At 43.3% G+C, this 5,930-nt stretch overlaps 1 long non-coding RNA gene across 1 annotated transcript; it reads left to right on the forward strand.

Moving 5' to 3' along the window:
- Positions 1 to 1,213: 1,213 nt before the first annotated feature.
- LOC311440177 lies at positions 1,214 to 5,024 on the forward strand. The gene is made up of 3 exons (XR_014695252.1): positions 1,214 to 1,282; positions 2,664 to 2,843; positions 3,477 to 5,024. It is a non-coding gene; the product is annotated as an uncharacterized lncRNA (long non-coding RNA).
- The last annotated feature ends 906 nt before the right edge of the window (positions 5,025 to 5,930 follow it).

Below are 5,930 nucleotides of genomic sequence, written 5' to 3' on the forward strand. Positions count from 1 at the left end.
GACATCTCTCACAGGGAGGCATCTGGTAAAACTGGAGCAGCACTTTTTTTATACCCATCCTTTCATTGCAAATATTCTTTTCCCTTTGATAGAAAACAAAACCAAACCCCTTATTAAGGAATTTCTCGTGATTTGTACCTAAAACTACCTCCACCTCTTTGGCTGTTACACAGCTTATAATACTTACTTCACAATTGCTAGATTGCATTTTGTCATAGTGCTGTGAAATACATTTGAAAACCTTTTATTGATGTTATATTCGATGTGATAAATTCAATTTTAGTTTCCTGCAAGCTAAATAAGAATCTTCAAAACTGTAAAAACAACAGGTAACCTGATCATTTGTTAGCTCCTTGTACCGAGATTTGCAAATGCACGGATGTCCCTAAGGTACTGCTGATGAGGAAATGGGTTTCATATTTTAATGTATAATCTCCAACTCCCAGGCCGGACATGGGCAGTAGGTAGGCATCGTGCTGGCACCAGATCTGCCAGCATGCTAAGATTTGCCTCAACCGGAGTCAAACATTACAGTGACTTAAATATGAGTTAAAGCAATTGCACTAAGGAATCTCAACTCACTCCCGTTTGCGTGAAAGACCAAAGATTGAAAGAGAACAGTCCTAGAAACACCCTTGAGTGTATTTCTTGTAAAGACTGGAAGGAGCAGATGGCTTTTGGACCCTGATGCTATCAGCACTGTCTGCATGATGAAGCACTCTATCCTCACTTGTACTGATTGGGGTCAAATCAGCTCTAGCCTTTAATTCACCCTAACCACTGAGTATTTCTCCTAATTAGAAGATACGTCATTATCTATTTCTAGAGTAATGATAACCTGCTGAACTCTAATGCATCAATTCCATCTGCATTGCCGTGCATAAACTCAGCTATTTCACCGCTCAGAATCAGGAGTTCACTGCGGTGCACAAACAGGGAACCAGAAGTTTATCACAACAGCCCTGCTCCACGTATTGCAATGTACATGGAGCAGCACTGTGATTTTCTGCAGAATTTTATCACTGAGGAGTTTGTAAGGTCATTCCCACGAGAACCTCCAATAGCCTGCAGAGCCAAACACCAAATACAAAAGCAGGAGCTCTGTTCTTCAGCTGAGAACTGATGGCCCTCCGTGAAGGACAGAGATAAAGGGCACTGAACAGATGCATTCCAGCTAAACACCACAGTTTAAGCTCCTGGAGGAGTTTATGCATTACAGACTGAACTCTGCTGAATTTGACACCTGGTTTAGATCGGAGGCATTCAAGCACCACCCCAGCAGGTAACAGATGCGATTCTGGCAGCTACCACAAAGCTACAGGCGAGCCCTCGGAGACCTGCTGGCGTCCCGGAGCGCGGCGCGATAGTTCCCGTTACTCTCCCAAAGATGCCTTCTGGGCAGCTGGGCTGTGCAAGGCCCACGTGCCACGCTCACAAACAATTTAGAAAGTGCTGCTTATTTAAAGAGGATTTATCTCCTGATTCCAGTTCAATCTGCCACGCACAGGAATGTTTTGTAGGAGAAAGAGGACAACAGCGGTGAGATTACTAACAGTAATCAGGTTTAAAAACAGTTTTCACAGGTCTACAGTTTGGAGGGGAATAGACTTTCTATCTCTTTTTCCCATAATTGTGCTCATTCGATATTCTTTATTGCCTTGCGTTTTTCTCTTCATGCTTTTCTTCTTGGTTTCACGCCCAGCTGGCTGTTACCTCAGTAAGATGATGTGTGGAAAAAGCCTCAGGAACTAACAAAATTGATTCAAAATTGCTAGAAACAATTGCATTTAATGCTTCAGCTAAAATACGAAAGACTAAATTCACCTGGGAGGTCAGAATCTCTGCACAGTGAAGGTCTGCTTGTCTGCATTATTTTCAACTAGAAAATTAGCAGCAGCCAGCAATGACAGGGTTTTAGAGAATACGGAGACCACTGCATTTGTTTCTGCCACTCGAGCCATTGCCCCTGCATTTACCTGTATAAACAACAGCGAAGGAAGTACACGCAGCCCTCCAGCAGACACTAATTTTTGCCTGTAAGTGCTTTCGACAAAGTCACAATACTACAGCCTGCAGTATTTTACTGTGAGACTGTACAGCAGCCACAGTTCAGCAGAGCAGCAACCTCAACTGGGAAAAGGATTCACAGACTGGGAAAATTTGGGCTGGCAAACACTAACCCTTACCTATTAACTCATGACAGATCCCAGGTGTTTGGATGAGTTACAACAGAGGAGCAGAGCTTTACAGAACTTGCTTAGCTCTGCATATTAACTGTGGCAGGAAAAAATAAATCTGCTCTGCTCAGCCCTGTAGGATCTTGGTGGGAATATTCCCTTTCCTCACTACGCAGCCTGGTTATGCTGGCAGAAGGTCTGATCTCTAACGCCTGGCTCAGGGTTGGCCTGCAATTATACCAGTGGCTAGGAGGGAGGATTAAATTGTTCCAGCCTTCTGGCTGAAACATGTTTCTGCTTACTTCACACGCAGCCTAGAAGTGAAAAGAGACGTTTCAAGCCTTTCATGTCCAGCATGATCCACCCTGGAAATCTCTATCTTTTCCCAAAGGAAAGGCTTAGTAAAATTTGGCCTGACATATGAGACATGTTTCAATCATGTTTTTATTGCTAAGTTCTGGCAAGAATCTCGAATTTCATTTCCAGATTCAGATACTTGCTTCTGAAGCATCAAGAACTGAAGTCCTGTTTCTGGCTTTCCCCACTGCCAGCCAGCGACCGGCCGGTGAGGTACAGCTGGAGCCACGAGCCCCTGGGATTTTGCCAGTGCAAGACCATGCAGAACAACTGGAAAGGTGTAACAACAGACTGCGTACATGCTCCCACGTAAGAGATGCACCAGGGATGAATTTCCATAGGTAGGGATGTCAGATCAGTGCCATCCACTGATTCATTGTCGGCTGTGCTGGGCCCCCCAGGCCACACAGCCCCAGCAATACAGGAGTGTCATCAGTGACACCAGGCAAGCCCGTTCTGCCCAGGCACGGCCCCGCTCTTGGTGTGCTCACCCAAATTCCCTCTGTTCACCCTCCCTCACCCTTGCAGGCCCCAGGCTGTTCCTAGGCCCAGAGGAGCCCTGCTGGCTCTGCCCGCGCAGCTCGGAGCGCACGACTCCAGCGCAAGGCCCCAGAGCAACACACAGGAGCAAAAAGGGAGCTGTAATTGTCTCGGTAGATACCTTAAGCAGACATCCAATACTGCAGAGTCAAAAAGCATACAGTACAGGCCCCTGTAATATAATCGTTGCTGAAGGTTGATGAGAAATGCAAAGTCACGTTGAAATAGATTTAGCAATTTGGTCAATACTGGAGCTGCTTTTCCAGACGAGTGCGTATTCCAAAGCTGTCATTGTCACAGCCCCATTCGGACATTCGTCATGGCATTATCAAAGGGTTTTTTTAACATTTCTATCAATTAACTAGCTACTGTTACTAATCGCTGGCCTTTTCTTCTCTCCAGCTTTTCATTGAGTGCAGGGGGAACAACTGCTTTTAAGTTCTGCTTACAGAAGGGCTGAAGGCTGAGCCCACCGCTCCTGCCCCTGCGGGGCTTGGCCGCAGCTGCGGGTGTGAAGGACCCAACTTCCACACTGGGGATGGACGGTGGAGCCGAAACCCCGAAAGGTGTAGCCTTGTGGTATTGTGTCAGAGACTAGCAGGCTTTTGGCCTGGACTGCCATACTCAGCTACCAAGTTTTTTATTGTCTAAAGAAAGGATTAGGTGGGTTAATAGTCCATTAATGCAAGTATTTCATTATTCCATCTGCATCAGGAGGCATAAGAATGGAGATGTTATGCAGAGAGAGCATAAACAGCCTGCAGCAGGCGACATAAGCACAGATTTATAGCTTCACAGAAAACTGCACTACAAGGAATTTTAGATGTCACTTAGTATGTCCCAGTAACCCCTAAAAATGCTATTTAAAGCACTCCTGACAGCACCTGGGTCTGTGGAATTTGGACCAGGCCCTAAGCAGCTGGATGTGGAGCCCCCTGACAGTGACCGTCCCTACAGCCTGTGACCTTCAGCTCCTTGTCCCCTCCACCTGCTGCCTCACCAGAGGCAAAGCCCACTGCTCCTGGACTGCATGGCCATCCTCCCCTGCAGGAGATCAATTAGCAATAACAAATTGCCGCTATTCCTGCCACTCCAAGAACTCTACCAGGTGTACATTTACAGGACTGGAGCTATAGAACGAAAGGCCTGAGTGGAAGAAGTTGCTTTCTTGCTTAATGTGCAATGATGGAGTTCATTGCAATAGTATAATAATAGGGAGGAATATTTAAGCTTCACATAAAACAGCAACTGATATGAAAGCTCAGCTGCAGCTGTCATTTGTAGAAATACAGAGGGTGTATGAGACTTATTAGGATACAAAAGATTGTATCTCGGACAAGAGCAGGCAACCTTACTCCATCATCTGAACCAATTGTTCCCGGGAGCAAGTGCTTATCTAAAGCCTGCTAAAGAAAAAAGCACAATATGACATCAGAGTATGATATTACACCCCCGGATATAGCTTCAGGTCAGGGTTTGATGATGTCTATCTGCTTCTTGTATGACTGAAATGATGGCTTAGCTTGGGACTCGCATATTAGGTTTTCTTCTTTTCTTGGCTTGGCTGAGATTTTAAAAATGAGAACCTGTGCTTAACTATTAACTACATTAAAAATCAGTTATCTCAAGACTTAAGTACGTTCATGTTTAAATAGTAGCTACCATATGATTTAAATTAAAATTTCACCTATAGCCAGTTAATTAGATAATGGGAAACTTATTGTACTTGTAAGTGTACTTATACTTCTGCAAAAAGTCAACCCATTGTGTAGAACAGAAGTCTGTTTCATATCAACTATTTGATATCATAATTAGGACAAATTCAAGCAGAGAATTACCACATGGTACCAACACTATCAAAAAAAAAAAAAAATCAAAGTCTGAACTTCACATGAACAGTTGCAGTAACTGATAAAACAGATAATAGCACAGAAAAAAAAAAAAAAAAAAAAAAAAAAAAGAAAGTGGTTAAGTATACTATTCTTCAAGGATTTCTACATTATCTTCTGATTTATTTCCTTTTTTTTTTTTTCCCTAGCACAAAGCACAATATGTATTTAATACTTTTTAATTAGAATAAATGCTTCACAGCAATGTGAGGTTTCTAGAATTTTGTTTGACAAACATCGAGTTATTTCAACCTAATTGCTGTAGTTTATTATGGCATTTAACCACAGAGTCACAGAATCACAGAATTTCTAGGTTGGAAGAGACCTCAAGATCATTGAGTCCAACCTCTGACCTAACGCTAGCAGTCCCCACTAAACCATATCCCTAAGCTCTACATCTAAACATCCTTTAAAGACTTCCAGGGATGGTGACTCCACCACTTCCCTGGGCAGCCTGTTCCAATGCCTCACAACCCTTTCAGTAAAGAAGTTCTTCCTATTACACTTTTTATTTAGTCTCGTTATCAACAGTAATGCACCTATTCTTATATTTCTGCTTTGTCTTGACAGACTTGTAGATGTACTAATTTAATTCAATTATTTGCATTCCTTTACTGACTTTAGAGTTACTAGACACTTCCCAGTCAACGGGATGCCTGACAGCAACCCCATATACCATGGAATAAATCCAATTCACTTAGTTGCTCTTAAGAAAGAGTTTCAGGTTGCTTTTGACATAGATACTCTGGCACCAGTAACTGCACAGGCCGATCACAATTCAGTCCTGAGTTAGGGATTTTTGTGCTGTACTGTTTCAAGCTGCCACAGCAGAATGGAAATAGATTTTGGGGTACGTCCTCATGATGTAAGAGCAGCAATAACAGAAGTAGCTCTAACGTTTCACCTAAATCATAGCTACTGAGCTACAATTTTCTAAGGAGCCTGTGGAACTAAAAGGGAGTATGAG

This window comes from Aythya ferina (assembly GCF_964211825.1).
Source record: "Aythya ferina genome assembly, chromosome: 7".
In the NCBI taxonomy this organism is placed as follows: Eukaryota; Metazoa; Chordata; class Aves; order Anseriformes; family Anatidae; genus Aythya; species Aythya ferina.